General features: G+C 44.2%; 1 long non-coding RNA gene across 3 annotated transcripts in view; it reads left to right on the top strand.

The window, feature by feature from the left end:
* Window positions 1-11,209, top strand: part of LOC125965736 (uncharacterized) — a 76,951-nt gene extending 65,742 nt beyond the window's left edge. For all 3 annotated transcript variants that reach the window (XR_011086603.1, XR_011086601.1, XR_011086602.1), the window contains 3 exons: window positions 10,253-10,317; window positions 10,384-10,454; window positions 10,534-11,209. This is a non-coding gene — a long non-coding RNA (uncharacterized lncRNA). The remainder of the gene's footprint in view (window positions 1-10,252; window positions 10,318-10,383; window positions 10,455-10,533) is intronic.
* Window positions 11,210-16,659: the final 5,450 nt, after the last annotated feature.

Below are 16,659 nucleotides of genomic sequence, written 5' to 3'. Positions count from 1 at the left end.
TTCTGTTTCATCTTCCCCATTCATTAGCTCAAACTCTCTTCCATCTAGCTTTTGTCACATTTTAGTATAATTTTGTCTTGTCTTTAATTGTCCTAGATTGCTTCAAATTCTTCAAATACAATTTTTACAACAAAGTCAAAGTCAGCTTTATTGTCAATTTCTCCACATGCCAAAGACACACAAAGAAACCGAAATTTCGTTCCCCCCTATCCCACGGTGACAAGACATGGCTCCCAACAGACAAACAAGTAAACAAGTATAACAAAAGCGTGCTGAATAAATAACACAACAATAAATAAATAAATAAGAGGAGCAGAAAAAAAGGAGCAAGTGCGCGTACAGCAGACATTCCCGAAAATAGCGCAACAGTGCCGCACGCTACGCAGAAGGGGGTAGCGAGTTCAGGGCCCTAACAGCCTGGAGAAAGAAGCTGTTGGCGAGTCTGGTGGTGCGGGAGCGCAGGCTCCTGTACCTCTTCCCAGAGGGCAGAAGGTCAAACAAAGAGTGAGCCGGGTGACTCACATCTCTGGCAATCGAGGTTGCCTTGCGGGCGAGATGGGAGGTGTAAATGTCCTTCAGGGAGGGGAGCGAAGCACCAATAATCTTACCAGCCGTATTCACTATGCGCTGCAGGGCCTTCAAGTTCTGTTCAGTGCAGTTACCACCCCAGACAGCGATGCAACTGGTGAGGACGCTCTCAATGGTGCCATGGTAGAATGTAGACAGGACTGCCTGAGGAGCACATGCACGCCTGAGCTTCCGCAGGAAGTACAGGCGGCGCTGAGCTTTCTTTGCCAGTGACGAGGTGTTTGCGGACCAGGAGAGGTCCTCACTGATGTGCACCCCCAGGAACTTGGTGCAGCTCACCCTCTCCACCACAGCACCGTCGATGATCAGCGGCAGGTGTTTTGTGTGACCCTTCCGGAAGTCAACAACGATTTCCTTGGTCTTGTTGACGTTCAGCAGGAGGTTGTTGTCCCTCACCACGTGGTCAGAAGGTCAACTTCCGACCTGTACCGAGTCTCGTCGCCCTTCGTGATGAGACCCACCAGAGTCGTGTCGTCAGCAAACTTCACTATGCGGTTGTCGCTGTAGGTCGCAGTGCAGTCATGCGTCAGCAGGGTGAAGAGCAATGGACTGAGCACGCAGCCCTGGGGGGCCCCCGTGCTCAGCGTGATGCTGGCGAAGATTTTGTCGCAACACGCACCACCTGAGGCCTCTGACAGAGGAAGTCCAGTAGCCAGTTGCAGAGGGAGGTACTGAGGCCCAGCTCGTCGAGTTTGCAGATGAGTCGCTGCGGCACAATGGTGTTGAAGGCAGAGCTGAAGTCCACAAACAGCAACCTCACATATGAGTCCTTTCTCTCCAGGTGGGTGAGGGCCGAGTGGAGGGCAGAGCAGATGGCATCCTCAGAGGACCGCTTGGCACGGTACACAAACTGGAAAGGGTCAATGGTGGGGGGGAGAACGGATTTGATGTGCTCCATGACAAGCCGCTCAAAGCACTTCATGATGATGGGCGTCATATACACACATATATATATATATATATATATATATATATATATATATATATATATATATATATATATACATATATATATATATATATATATATATATAGAGAGAGAGAGAGAGAGAGAGAGAGAGAGAGAGAGAGACATCTCCGTAAGGCACACCTCAAGATTACAACAGTCCCGCGAATCTGTCATCGACAACGACATATATAATTGGTTGTCATCCGCGTAACATTGAAAACTAATACAGTGGAGCCTCGGTTTTCGACCCCAATCCGTTCCAGAAGGCTGTTCGAGAAGTGAATTGTTCGAATTCCGAATCATGTTTTCCCAGTACAAATAATGGAAAAAAAAAATCCGTTCCAAGCAACAAAAAAACGGCTTTTTAAAGCATTTTTTCATTTGCGCATATTCTTCCGACAGCGCAACTGCAACACACCACCGAATGCGCAACCGTAGCGCGTTGCCGACCGCGCAACTGTACCACGCTGGTTGCATTATTGTGACAGAGCCGTCGCTGAAATTTAGAAAATATTTTTAAAGTTCTGATGTACTTTCCAAAATTTAAGTGGACCTCAGTGCGCAGGGAGCTTAATTTTGTCTGATCGCGCAACTGCAGCGCACCGCCGAACGCGCAACTGTAGCGCGCCACCGATTGCGCAACTGCACCATGCTGGTCGCATTATTGTGACAGAGCAGTCGCTAAAATTTAGAAAATATTTTTAAAGTCCTAATGGACTTTCCAAAATTTAAGTGGACCTCAGTGCGCAGGGAGCTTAATTTGGTCCGACTACGCAACCGCAGCGTGCCGGGCGCTCACTGTCGTATTGCTTTAGGAGCGTGTTTGTGTTTTAGGGTGGCTTTACTGCCCCCACTTGCTTCCTTTGGAGGCATGATTAGAGTTGATGCAATCCTCAGAGTAACGAGAATGTAATAACAAATGGAGTCAGTTGGCATGCGGGTCCTCTCGGCTGATCCCGCGAAATTCGACAACAAAATTTCGTCCGACATCCGAAGCAAAAAAATGTCCAATTTTTTGTTCGAATAGCGATTTGTTCAAGAAACGGGACGTTCGAAAACTGAGGCTCCACTTTATTATATTTACGTATTATGTCCCCAAGTGGAATCATATAAATATTAAATAGAATCGGTCCGAGTATCGATCCCTGTGGGACACCACACTTAACATTATAGAGCTCAGAGGACGTATTGCCATGGACCACTCGATGCGTCCTGTCTGATAGATGGGAATAGAACCAGCCTAGTGCTGACCCTGAAATACCAACACAACCTTTAAGACACTCTAATAAATATCAAAGTCTACAGTGTCGAAGGCAGCACTAAGATCAAGTAGTAACAATACCGATGAAGTGTTTAGCTGCATGTTTAGCCATTTTTACTCCTTGATTGATTGAAATATTTTTTGACAACCATGTATGAAAAACATACATCTACATAACTTGTTTTGATTTTTGAAATCTGACCCAAATGACGCTTTGAGCTTTTATCCATGTTACAGTATTTTCTGCACTATAAGGCGCACTTGATTATAAGGCGCATCTTCATTGAATTTTTTATTTTAGAAATTATTTCATATATAGATTACCAGATTAAAAGGCGCATTGAATAGAAGCTACTGCATAAAACTGGGGTTGACTAGGGTTGCGTTCTGCAGACACTCGATGGAGCTGTGCTAAAGGGAATGTCAACCCAGTCAATGAGGTAAAAATAGTCCAACTCTCATTCTGTATCAAAGTGATACAGTTTGGCTTCTTACTTGGTCCAGCAACCCCACACATTTTTGATGGTCATAAACTTTCTTTAGTTTAAAAGAAAAAAGCGAGTGAGTATGTGGATGCGTAATGCGTTGATTAGCATGTTAGCTTTGGTGCCAGGCTTCTTACTTGGTCCAGCAACCCCACACATTTTTGATGGTCATAAACTTTGTTTAGTTTAAAAGAAAAAAGCGAGTGCATGCGTTGATGCGTAATGAGTTGATTAGCTTGTTAGCTTTGGTGCCGAGCTTGTGTATGCGCAGCCAAACTTGCTACGGTGAGGTGATGCGGTTCACAGTGATTGCCTCCCGACAGGCTTCTCACTGCAACACGGGCTCACACAAAGTTTAAAGGCGACAAGGAGAGCTGGAATGACTGCAGAGCAGGACGACGAGGCAAGCTGACGAGCTGGTCAATCAAAGCAGAAGGGCATAGAAAGCTTTTTAAAGCTATTTAGAAAGTGTTTAAAGATACAATAAGGTGTTTCAAAGTACAACAAAGTGTTTAAAAATAAAATTATAAAGGTCTTGTGCGGATGCCCTCGCGCTGGGCTGCAGGGGCACGTCAGCCGGTCAGCTCGGCAAGAGCAGAGCGGAGCCGTGACACGTTTACACTTTAAATTTTTTAAATGTTTAAAAATAAGGTGTTTAAAAATAGAATTATAAAAGTCTTGTGCGGATGCCCTCACGCTGGGCCGCCGGGGCGTGTCAGCTGGCCAGCACAGCGAGAGCAGAGCAGAGCTGTGACACTTTTACACTTTAAAATGTTTAAAAACGTGTTTAAAATACAATGACATATTTAAAAGTACAATAGAGTGTATGATAATAAAATTATAAAGGTCTTGTGTGGATGCCCTCACGCTGGGCCGCGGGGGCGCGTCAGCTGGCCAGCGCACAAGAGCAGAGAGGAGCCAGACATGTTTACACTTCATAAAAGGTTCATAAAAGTCTTGTGTGGATATTGTAACAATATCCATCCATTTTCTGTACCACTTTATCCCCACGGGGGTCGTGGGTGTGCTGGAGCCTATCCCTGCTGTCATCAGGCAGTAGGCGGGGGGCACCCTGAACCGGTTGCCAGCCAATTGCAGGGCACATAGACCCATCCGCGCTCATACCTAGGGCAATTTAGAGTACTCAATCGGCCTATCAAGCATGTTTTGGGGATGTGGAGGAAACTAGAGTGCCCGGAGAAAACCTACGCGGGCTCGGGGAGAACATGCAAACTCCACACAGGGAGGGTCGGAGGTGGAATTGAGCCCGCACCCTCCTAACTGTGCGGCGGACGTGCTAACCAGTGCCCCACTGAGCCGCCATTGTAATAATATATTTACCCTTATTTATTTTCTTATTTATTTAAATAAATGTTTCTGAAATTCAGTTTGATTTCTTTGTTTAAAAATACATAAAGTGTTTAAAAAACAAAGTATATAAAACTACAATAAGGGTTCATAAAAATCTTGTGTGGGTATTGTAACAATATATTTACTCTTATTTATTTTCTTTATTTTCTTTATTTATTTAAATAAATAAGAATGTTTTATGAAAATCGTTTTGAGTTTAAAATGTTTACAAAAGTGTTTAAAAATACTATAAAGCATTTAAAAATACAATACAGTGTTTAAAAATACAATAAAGGGTCATAAAAGTATTTTGTGGATATTGTAACAATATATTTTCTCGACATCGTGGATTTTCACCTATCGTGGGTGGTCTTGGAAACAATTATTTGCGATAAACGAGAGATTACAGGCAGAAATGAAAAAACTTCTAAGCCTGTGGTGAGGACTGTGACGAAATGGACCTCCAGGTCTGCTTTGACCACAGATTGGGGTGTTTTTGAAGCTGCAACTTCAGACCTGCATGAACTCACCGATACTGTGACATCATACATCAGCTTTTGTGAAGACTTGTGCGTGCAGACCTTCTGCACGTACAACAACAACAAACCGTGGTTTACACCAAACCTCAGGGTGCTGAGCAAAGCCAAGATGGAGGCCTACAGGAGTGGGGACCGGGACCTGTTCAGGCAGACCAGGAACACACTGAACCGAGAGATCAGGAAAGCCAAGAAGTGTTATGGGGAGAGCCTGGGAAGACACCTCGCTGCCAATCCTGATCCCTCAACAGTGTGGAAAGGCCTGCAGAGCATTACGGGCTTCAAGAACCCTCCTGTCCTTGTAAACCAGCTAAACAGGTTTTACTGCAGGTTTGAACAGTCCAGCCACACAACGGGGACCGCCTGCAGTACAATCAACATACACACCTCCACCCACAACCCCTCAAAAGCTCATCCAGCTCGCGGTGCCTGCCTCCAACTGTCACTGGGTCACCAGCTTCCTGACCAACAGGAGACAGCATGTGAGGCTGGGGACCCTCACATCAGACACCCGGACCACCAACACTGGCGCCCCCCAGGGGTGCGTTCTCTCCCCACTGCTCTTCTCTCTCTACACCAATAACTGCTCCTCAGGCGACACTTCTGTAAAGCTCCTGAAGTATGCGGACGTTACCACTCTCATCGGGCTGATCCAGGACAGTGAAGAGACTGCGTACGGACAGGAAGTGGAGCGGCTGGTCCACTGGTGCAGCCAAAACCACCTGGAGCTGAACCCGCTCAAGACCGTGGAGATGACAGTGGACTTAAGGAGAGACCCTTCACCACTTCCACCTCTCACTATCCTCACTAATGCTATTCCCTCCACAGACACCTTCAAGTTCCTGGGATCCACAATCTCTCGGGACCTGAAATGGACCAGCTACATAGACTCTGCACGGAAGAAGGCCCAGCAGAGGCTGTACTTTCTGAGACAGCTCAGGAAGTTCCAACTTGCCACAGAAGCTGCTGAAGACCTTCTACACTACCATCATCCAGTCTATCCTCTGCACCTCCATCACTGTCTGGTTTGGATCGGCCACCAAACAAGACTAGCATAGACTGCAACGGACAATCAGGACTGCAGAAAATATAATCGGGACCAACCTCTCATCTATCCAAGACTTGTACCTGCAAGTAACATCTCTCCAGACCCTTCTCACCCGGGTCAGTCTGTTCGAACTACTTCCCTCCGGACGGCGTTACAGAGTGCTGTACGCCAAAACCAGCAGACATTGACACAGCTTCTTCCCCCAGGCTGTCGCTCTGATAAACTCACACCACTCATAAAGTCTCAGAGTCATTGCTGTGCAATGACATCCTGCTCTCGATGCTTTATCTTTGAATTGTCTATCATCATCATCGGCATCACAGTCTCGAAAGACCATAGATTTCTTGTGTCTTCTTTGCACAGCGTCTGCTGTGGCTGGTGAGTCCTATCCGTGAGAGACAAACACGGCCGCAGATGTTACAGGTGTGGGCCGGATCCGGTGAACGTGGGGGCATGGTGGCTTGCTGCTTCCTCAACTTCCTTTTCGTTTCCCGATGTTGGGCCAGGGTGATTTCGTAGGTCTGCAGCCCGTTTCAGAGAGCCTGTTGCCATTTGTGGCGATCCTGGGCGACGTCTTCCCAGGTGGCTGGGTTGATGTTGAAGGATTTGAGGTCTTGTTTGCAGACATCCTTGTAGCGGAGCAATGGGCGGCCTACTTGCCTTTTGCCTGATTTTAGCTCTGCATATAAGATGTCCTTTGGCATACGACCGTCTTCTATCCGACAGACATGGCCCAGCCAACGGAGACGCCACTGTTTCAGCAGGGAGAGGATAGTGGGGAGCTGTGCACTCTCCAGGACTGCACTGTCTGTGATCCTGTCCCACCAGGTGATGCCCAGTATGCGTCTCAGGCAACGCAGATGGAAAGAGTTTAGCCTTCTCTCTTGATGTGCATAAAGAGTCCAGGCTTCGCTGTCGGGGTTTGCTCCCTTAGCCTTTTCGTTCCAGACGATACCCACAAGGCAGCGGGGGTGCTATTTCACCCATAGCTAGGACAGTGGTTAGCGGGCGCCAGGACATCCACGCGCCGGTGGGCCTGTGCATCACGCCTAGGGGCCCACTGTTGCTCCCCCGGTCGATTCCCTGCAATTTGGCCTGGAGCCGAGAGGCACCCAGTTACCGTGTGTGGCCACGAGGAGGCATGCAGAAGTCTTGACGGTGGAGAGGCTATGTACCGGCTGAGGAGACTTACGCACTCGGCTCCTCTTTTCGCCCCCGGAAACAGGGGGCTAGCCGGCGGCAGTAGCTGAAAGCAGAAGGTAGCAAGCAGGAAGAAGCATGCAACATGCACTAACTACGAGCACTACTACTCCAACACCACTGCACTTCGCATCACAGCGCCCTGTGTGCAAGCACACACACACACACAATTGTCTATATTACGTGTACTATGTGTCCTCTCTGCATCCATTGCAGCCTGGTCATCCTGGAAGAGGGATCTTCCCATCTGTGGTCTCTTCTCAAGGTTTCTCATTTCCCCCAGTAGGAGTTTTGAGTTTTTCCTTGCCCTCCTGGGAGTTTAAGATCAGGGGATGTATGAGAATAATTGTCAATTTTCACACTTGTCCTGAATGTTGTTAGTCACCTAAATGTTGAACAGAGGCTGAGATCTACCGGAGTCAAATTCCTTGTTTGGCATGCCCTAACATGGCCAATAAACTTCTTGAATCTTGAATTACTGTACTCCATGCATGCACATGGTGCCCTCAAGAGGCTAACACAGGCAAGAACTGCCGTTATTTTTTTTATTGCCATTGTTATAGTATATGGGCCGTTTTCTGAAAGCGTTGTCAAGATTGAGTTCCACACTTGAACTGCTTCACTACCATCATACCAAAACATTCAGTTAAAGACTGGGACACATTACCAAAACTATCAACAGTTAGACTTAGACTCAACTTTATAAGTCTCTTGCAGCTGCTCCCCCAGGAAATAAACCATAAACCAAAGACATTACAAAATTGTAGTGCATGACTAATCAGTTGAATCCACAAAGATGAAAGGATTGGAAATTCACGTTTTTACTGAAGTGTGCATGATAAATACAATTCAAAAGAAAAAAGGTCAAGCACATTAGCAAATGTGCATTATTAAAAAATGCAATACAAAAACACTTACCATATTTTCCACACTATTAGGTGCACTTAAAAACTTAAAATTTACTCAAAAAAACAGTGCGCCGTATAATGCAGAGCGCCTTATATATGGATCAATTGATGAATTTGTTGATCCATACTGGTTGTAAACAGCGTTCTGCCAAAATGTTTCAGTACGTTTTAGTACGACTGGTAAATTACAAGGTCGCATCGCTTCCCAGCATTACGGCAACCGTGGTCAGGGGGCGTCACTGAATAGCTGTTGTACCATTTCAAAATAGGCTGGTCCGTGAATGTTTTCGAGTACGTTTATGGATCAATAACCAACGGAATCATAAATAAGCAGCACCAATGTGTTAAATCAGTCTTTAGTCGGTTCCGATCACTTTTATATTGTTTACAGGGGGCCACGACACTTTGCTGAGGCTCATGGGAGTCTGCGAGCTGAGACTCATGGGAGTTTGCGGGTGGCTAATGCTATAATGATAGCTGCTATACGTACAAGGCTATTTCAGTTCAAAATAGGTGGCTCCGTTAATGTATCGAGTAAATTTACAGATCGATATGGAAGGGAAACATAAGTAAGCAGTACCAAGGTGTTAGATCGAACTTTAGTCAGTTCCGATCATTTTATAGGAGGTAGTTTGAGAAACGCGATTGTTTACAGAGGGCTCATTGGTTATTGGCTAGTGGATGCATACCGCAACCCTAGTCAACCTCAGTTTGTTGCAGTATAGCTTCTATTTTATGCGCCTTTTAATCTGGTGCGCCCTATATATGAAATAATTTCTGAAATAAAAAATTCAATGAGGGTGTGCCTTATAATCTAGTGCGCCTTTTGGTGCGAAAAATACGGTAAATGAAATATAAAGTTGACTCAATACAACAATTCAAAATTGAGGGATCTCATTCATTAGTTGCACTTCTGCTTCACACAACCTGTGGCCACTCCAAATGTTTCTTTGAATTTGATCTGTTTTTTCTTTTTCCAGTAGTAAACACTTTGTTTACTATGTACTGTACAACCAACCCTACTATTATACTGTATTTCCAGCTTGAAAATAGCAACATCTCTTTAGATGTCAACGCTCTGAAAACGTGACTTGGCCCAATAACAAATAAAAGTGACTTGGCGCATGAGGGACTCCCCACAGACGACTGGTTGGCGAGGACTTCTCCCATAATGGACATAATTATTTAATGGTCCAAAATGAAAAGTTGTTTGTTGTATGCAAAGATGTAAAAGGATGCGTTTTACCCTTTTTTTTTTATCTTATGATTTTTAGACACAAATCGTTTTGTAAAACTTGCACCACAGCTGAGCTCATGCTGGCCTCAAAATACACTCTGGTGAATAATGTTCCCTCCTACTACCATTATGTGAAACACAATGCTTAATTATGATTACATATGCGTGGCCAGGCATTACCAACGACTATGGGCTGACAGGCAGAGTCAATCTCAAGTGAATCACTGTTTGATGGAATTGGAATGGAAATGGACCAGACTTTTGGAGAACTACTAAGATTCTAATTTTACTTTTACAAATTTATGTTCTCTATTTCCTTTCAACTCGTATTTAAAATTGAGTTTTCAAGGATACAAGGAATTTTCCTTTCCTCCTAAAACAATTCAAATACCCACGGACGTTTTTTGTCATACAACATACATTCCCTCATGACATGGCATGAAATACAGTGCCTGTGCTCTCAGGTTAGCCCAGCAAATCATAATACTTGCAAAATATGACAGAGAGATAAGAGTATGCTTAAAAATGAAAATCCTAGTGACTTAGATTTCACATGATATTCACAAGGTCATTTTGTACTTGACAAAAAGAATGTGTCTTTGTGTCTATATATATGACGGATGATTGCAATTTTACTCTAGTTATAGAAGACATGGATGTATTTGTGATCTTGTGTCTGCTTTTGTTCAGCTCTTTCCAGAGCAAGCAACATCATTTTCTCCAATAGTGACCTGGACCCATGGGCAAATGGAGGGGTAAGGAATTTAACATATATGTGAGACTTGAGTGCAATGCACAACTAAAGCTTTATTATCTTTAAGGTGCGAAAGTCTTTGAGTCCATCATTGATAGCTATCAACATTGCTGGGGGAGCCCATCATCTTGATTTAAGGTATAGCAAACTGCTTCTTTCGCAAAGTCATACCCCATGCGCCCTTGAAATCTTAGCATCATATTTTTTTAAATCATAGAGGCTCCAATGTTGCTGATCCAGCATCAGTTATTGAAGCCAGGAAGGCTGAAGCAGACCTCATCTCACAGTGGGTGGAGTTAGAGAGGACCAGAATACAACAATTGCTTTGATATTTAGACGTGTTTTTTACTTCAACTTAGATTTTCAACATTTCTTTAATGAAAATGAGAATGAAAGCAACGAACTCTGCATGTCACTGTCCAGTAAAAACCTTTGTGCAAATTTGTTCTCTTTAATATAGTCTGTTAATTTTTTTTAATCAATCTAAAATAATAATAAGGTCTTGTCTTTTACAACACCATGTTTTTTTAACATTTAACTAAAATATCTGTAGTCTGTCTGGCTTTACTTCTGATTTTACATGGTCATTAAAACGTATTTCCCTGCCACATCTACAAATAAGATATTAAGGCTGATGGTATTTTGAAATACAGTGAAGGATGAATTAAATAAATGCAAGATTGCAAATACAGCCAAGGTGTGGACAATGAAAATTTGATTTGTTGAAATCATGGATTCATACTGCTACTCCTGATGTTCTTGCTATTTCAGAATCATGGCTTAGAAAAAGTACTGGCAATTCTGTAATTTCTATACCAGGTTACATTGTTTTCCGTCAGGACAGAGCCACCAAAGGGGGTGATGTTGCTTTATATATTAAAGACCATCTGCAATGTACTGTTTCCTTCTTCTGCCACACTGCTAGATGTTATCCTTACAAACGCTCCCTCTAACTATAAGTCTGGTGTTTTTAGCCAAGATCTGAGTGATCATTGTGCTATTGCTTGCATATGCTCTAGTTCTTCGGTTAAACGCCCACCCATGATGGTCTATAAATGCTCCCTGAAAATGTTTAACCAAGACGCTTTTCTCCAGGACATTGCTGCAGTGTGCTGGGAAAAAATTAACACATTTTCCACTGTAGATGCTACTTGGTCCTACTTCAAATCGACTTTTGGACCGATCATCAATAAACATGCTCCGCTCATTAAACTACGAATCAAAGACCGGTGCAGTCCCTGGTTTTCCCGAGATCTGGCTGTGTTAATCCGTCAAAAGAACACCTTATGGCGGAACACCCGTTCCTCCCAGTCTCCAAGTGATTGGCTTGCTTTTCGGCAATGTAGAAACAAATGTACACAGGCAATCAGAAACACCAAAGTGCAGCTAAAAACTTGTGGGTGTGAACACAGTCGGCTTGATTTGCCACCAATCAAAGCAGCTCCTCTCATTCCCTTCGTTACGTTTTTTACTCCACTTTTTGGAGTTTACTACTGTTGAACGTCGCGGACAGACCATCCCTGCCATTTCGTCCATGTCGCTGTCTGGCTCTCAGCAGAGGCTTCGTGGCCGTTTGTCTACCGTCGATCATAGGACACGTTAGTATGGCTGCGGATCAAGAGGTTTGTATGGCTTCGTGCACCAACTGCACCCTTCTCTTAGAGAGGTTATCCCTGCTAGAGGGACGTGTCCACCAGCTAGAGCAGAATAGTGTGATAACAGTAGATGTGGCGGACACAGACGCGGACTGTAGTCAGCCCGCTAGCCCAGTTAGCATTAGCCCCAAGCGGCTTGCTAATCGCAATGAGTCAGGTAAAACGCATAGCCGTCCAAAGTCATCTCGGTCTACTGGCCCTCGCATCTTGGTCACAGGTGAATCCATTACCCGAAATATCACACTTAAAAATCCAGCCACGGTATTGTGTATTCCTGGGGGCAGAGCACCCGACATAGAAGCTAATCTTAGAGAGCTGACTCGCAATAGGCCTAGTCAACAGCGTAGTTCCAACAACACTAGCTACTTGGACATAGTGATACACGTCGGCGCCAATGATGTTAGGATGAGGCGATCAGAGATCACAAAGAAAAACATAGCGAGGACTTGTGATCTCGCCAGAAAGATGAGTTGGCATCGAGTATTTGGCTCTGGCCCCCTGCCTGGGAGAGGCACTGATGAGAGGTTTGGTAGATTAGTCTCCCTTAATCGATGGATGGCTGGGTTCTGTAAAAAGCAGGGGCTGTATTTTATAGATAACTGGTCCTCCTTCTGGGGCTGCCCCGACCTGCTGAGGAAGGACGGCCTTCATCCTAACCGCGAAGACGCCTTCACTCTTTCTAGGAATATAGATTACTGTTTGAACCACTCATGACGGGTCACTTTAGAGCAGGCCGGGGCACAGGTGACTAGACCACCTGTTAGGATGGGTTTGGAGTCTGTTAAGTTAAAGTTAACTAGCGCTAGGCTAGACTTCCAGCATGCACATAGCTCCTTATGTAGACTAGAGCGTCACAGTTTGAATAGTGTACAGTACACGTGAACACACTTTCTACTGAGGTGGTAGACAAACCCAATCACTCCACCCTGACCGGTATCGCTGATGAAACGGTGCCTGTTTCAGATAATATTACATGTGTACCAAATATTTACTATCAAATTCCTACGATTGTCCCACCGCGCTAATAAACATTTGAGAGGTGATGTCAGGCCTAGAGAATACAATCTTACTCGCATATCGTTTAAAAATCCTTCGATAGATAAGAACCCTGATCGACCGATTACACTTAAACTCGGTTTTATGAATATTAGATCGCCTCATACGAAAGCAGTTCTCGTTAATGACCTCATCACGGAACATAATCTAAACGTTTTTGGTCTTTGCGAGACCTGGTAAAAACCTAATGAACTGCTGCCGCTTAATGAGGCCTCGCCTCCAAATTTTGTGAGCTCGCATGTAGCGCGTCCTCGAAAAAAGGGTGGGGGTGTCATCCTCATCTCAAATTCTGATCTTAGATTTAGGCCTTGTTCGATTAACGTATTTAAAACATTTGAAGTCCTCACTGTCCGATCCACCGTTTTACCGGCATTTTATCTTGCTGTTATTTACCGTCCACCTGGGGCTTACTCTGGCTTCCTGGATGAATTTTCAGAATTCGTGCCTGATCTAGTGACAAATGCGGATAATATACTAATCATGGGCGATTTCAATATCCACATGAATTTACCGTCAGAGTCACTTACTTCGGCGTTTCAGGCTTTAACTGATACGTTTGGTTTTACGCAAGCCATACAGGCAGCAACATATAAGAATGAAAATACCTTAGATCTGGTATTATCCCGAGGACTGGCAACCTCAAATATAACAGTACTGCCATACACTACTGTCTGATCATTACTTAATAAAATTTGAAATTTTAGTTCTTTGTCAAAGACAAGAGAGCAATCAGAATTATAGCAGCTGTAATATTAACTCCATGACTGCAACTGCGCTATCCGAGTTACTGTCGCCGGCAACTGCCATATTTCCCACATATGTCGGCTCTATTGATAATCTTACAAATGAATTCAATGCGACATTGTTAAATGCCATCGACTCTGTGGCGCCGCTACGTCTGAAAACTCGCCGTAGATTGCCTACTCCGTGGTTCACAGATGAAACACGTACGCTTAGGCAATTACCGTAATTTTTGGACTATAAGTCGCTGTTTTGTTCATAGTTTGGGTGGGGGGGCGACTTATACAGAGGAGCGATTTATATGTGAATTTTTTCACAAATTTTCAAAATAAAAAAAAATAAAAAAAGTGAAACCGCGATAAACGAACCGTGATGTAGGGAGTACTGTAATTTGAATTTCCAGTGACGTCAGCACGCGGCGGTTGTTTACATAAAGATTCGATCACGGCCCACGTACTACCGGCATCATTAGCTGCTTTGTATGTAAGTGACACGGAGGACGAAGAGTTTGAAGGATTTAATGATTTGGAGTGACACAGAAGGTTTGAAAAACTATTACGGCTTTTACGCACGCCCGGTCCTACTCTACGGAGCTCTCTTACACGCTCGGCAGCTGGCTGTCCAGGGACGGACACTGCTCCTACGCACGCCCGGTCCTACTCTACGGAGCTCTCTTACACGCTCGGCAGCTGGCTGTCCAGGGACGGACACTGCTCCTACGCACGCCCGGTCCTACTCTACGGAAGTCCCAGCCACCTCCGTGGCTGGAAGTGCCACCTCCGGGGATGGAAGTCCACGCCACCACACGCCTGGAAGTCGACACCGGCGCTTGGGGCCGTGTGGCGGTGAACTATTTATGTTATAGTTATTTGATATATTATTTCGTGTAGCAACTTGTATATGTTTTTTCGTTACAGTTCAGTAGTTGTTGGCTCGTTGAACTCTTGTTTTGTTAAATAAAGAGCCGTTTACCAAACCCACGTCTTTCCTTGTACTTTGTTAACGCTACAATATAGTTATATACTAGATCTGTGGAATAACGACGAGGCTGACGTCAGGGCGCACGCGCGCATTGTTGACAAAGGACGAGGAATTTGATTGATGGATTTAATGATTTGGAGTGACACAGATGGTTTGATAATATTATTGCTTATATAATAGGTATTTGCTATATAATTTATATATCGTTATATGGGCCTGTGGAATATTTCGAAGTGCAAGCGCTGTCAGCGGCGCGCAGCTGGCCAGCATTGTTAACATAAAGGACGATCGATGGATTTAATGAATTGGAGTGACACAGATGGTTTTATAAACGTGTTATTTATGTAATAGTTATTTGAATAACTCAGAATGTTACGTTAGGCCCATTCTCAGCTCTTCGTTTGTGTATATGTCACGTTAGCATACCTATCGTTTAGCCTGTTGTTGCTCATTCATGTCTGTTCTTGGTGTTGGATTTTGTCGAATAAGTTTCCCCCAAAATGCGATTTATACTCCGGAGTGACATATATGTTTGTTTTCACGTTATTGTGCCTTTTATGGCTAATGCGACCTATATTCCGGAGCGACTTTTAGTCCGAAAAATACGGTATGTAGAAAGCATGAGTGCAAATGGTGTTTAACCAAATTTGAGGTTTTCCATCAGGCATGGCGTGACAGCCTCCTGAAATATAAAGATGCGCTTATTTTTGCAAAATCTCAATAAAAACAATCCTAAATACCTATTTGATACAGTGGCAAAGCTAACACTACGCCAGCCGACCCCCGATAGCTCCTTCCACTCAGCTGACGAGTTCATGTAATTTTTCGCTCGAAAGATTGAATCCATTAGGGATGAGATCAAGATAACCATTCCAATCGCTCAGTCGAGACCGCCGATTACCGGCGCTGACGATCATGCAATAACCCTCTCAAATTTTAAAAGCGTGCCCCTTGAAAGGCTTACACAATTGGTTAGTGCGGCTAAACAAACAACATGTTTACTCAACCTGCTTCCAGCCAAACTATTTAAAGAATGATTTCAAATTTTGGGACCGTCCGTCTTACATATAATTTATCTGTCTGTCTCGTCTGTGATACTGCCAACAGCCTTTAAAACTGCTACCATTAAACCGCTGCTTAAGCGACAAAATCTTGACCCGGACTGTCTCAGTAATTATAGGCCAGTTTCAAACCTCCCATTCATAGCAAAACTTCTTGAAAACGTAGTAGCGCAGCAGCTTATTGATTACATGGTCGCCAATAATCGATATGAATCTTTTCAGTCTGGTTTTAGAGCTAATCATTCCACTGAGACAGCACTTGCTAAAGTGACTAATCTCCTCATAGCTATGGATTCAAACACTTCATTGGTATTGTTACTACTCGATCTTAGTGCTGCCTTCGACACTGTAGACTTCGATATTTTATTAGAGCGTCTTAAAAGTTGTGTTGGTGATGGGTTCACAACATTTATCTGAAAAGAATCTCACAGAGGCAGAAGATGTCTTCGATGACCAGCAACCTCTCCAGAGGGACGCAAACCAGATACACAGCAAGTGTGGCTGAGATTCGCATTCTTCCTCCAGTTTGATCGTGCCTTTTATTGAGGAACAACAATGGGGGGAGTCTACATGAATGCATAGTTTCTTAAACAGCAAGGACATCTCATAATTACATCTGATGACCACAGAACAACAGGGATGCTATTATAGAGAGAGCAGTATGGTCGTCTAATGACTAACAAAGTTAAGCAGGAGGGTCTTAGTGCCCCTGAGATGCATACATCCGTGGCGTACTCATGACTTTAGATTAAATAAGACATTTGTCTGCTTTAGCCATACTATAATAGACTCATGATCTGGTCATGACTAGCTAACGAAGGAGTTTATTGTATAACGCGATTCATGACC

The sequence above is a fragment of the Syngnathus scovelli genome, chromosome 3 (genome assembly GCF_024217435.2).
Source record: "Syngnathus scovelli strain Florida chromosome 3, RoL_Ssco_1.2, whole genome shotgun sequence".
In the NCBI taxonomy this organism is placed as follows: Eukaryota; Metazoa; Chordata; class Actinopteri; order Syngnathiformes; family Syngnathidae; genus Syngnathus; species Syngnathus scovelli.
Note: the sequence above shows the minus strand (reverse complement) of the source record. Positions and strands in the feature narration are given on the sequence as shown.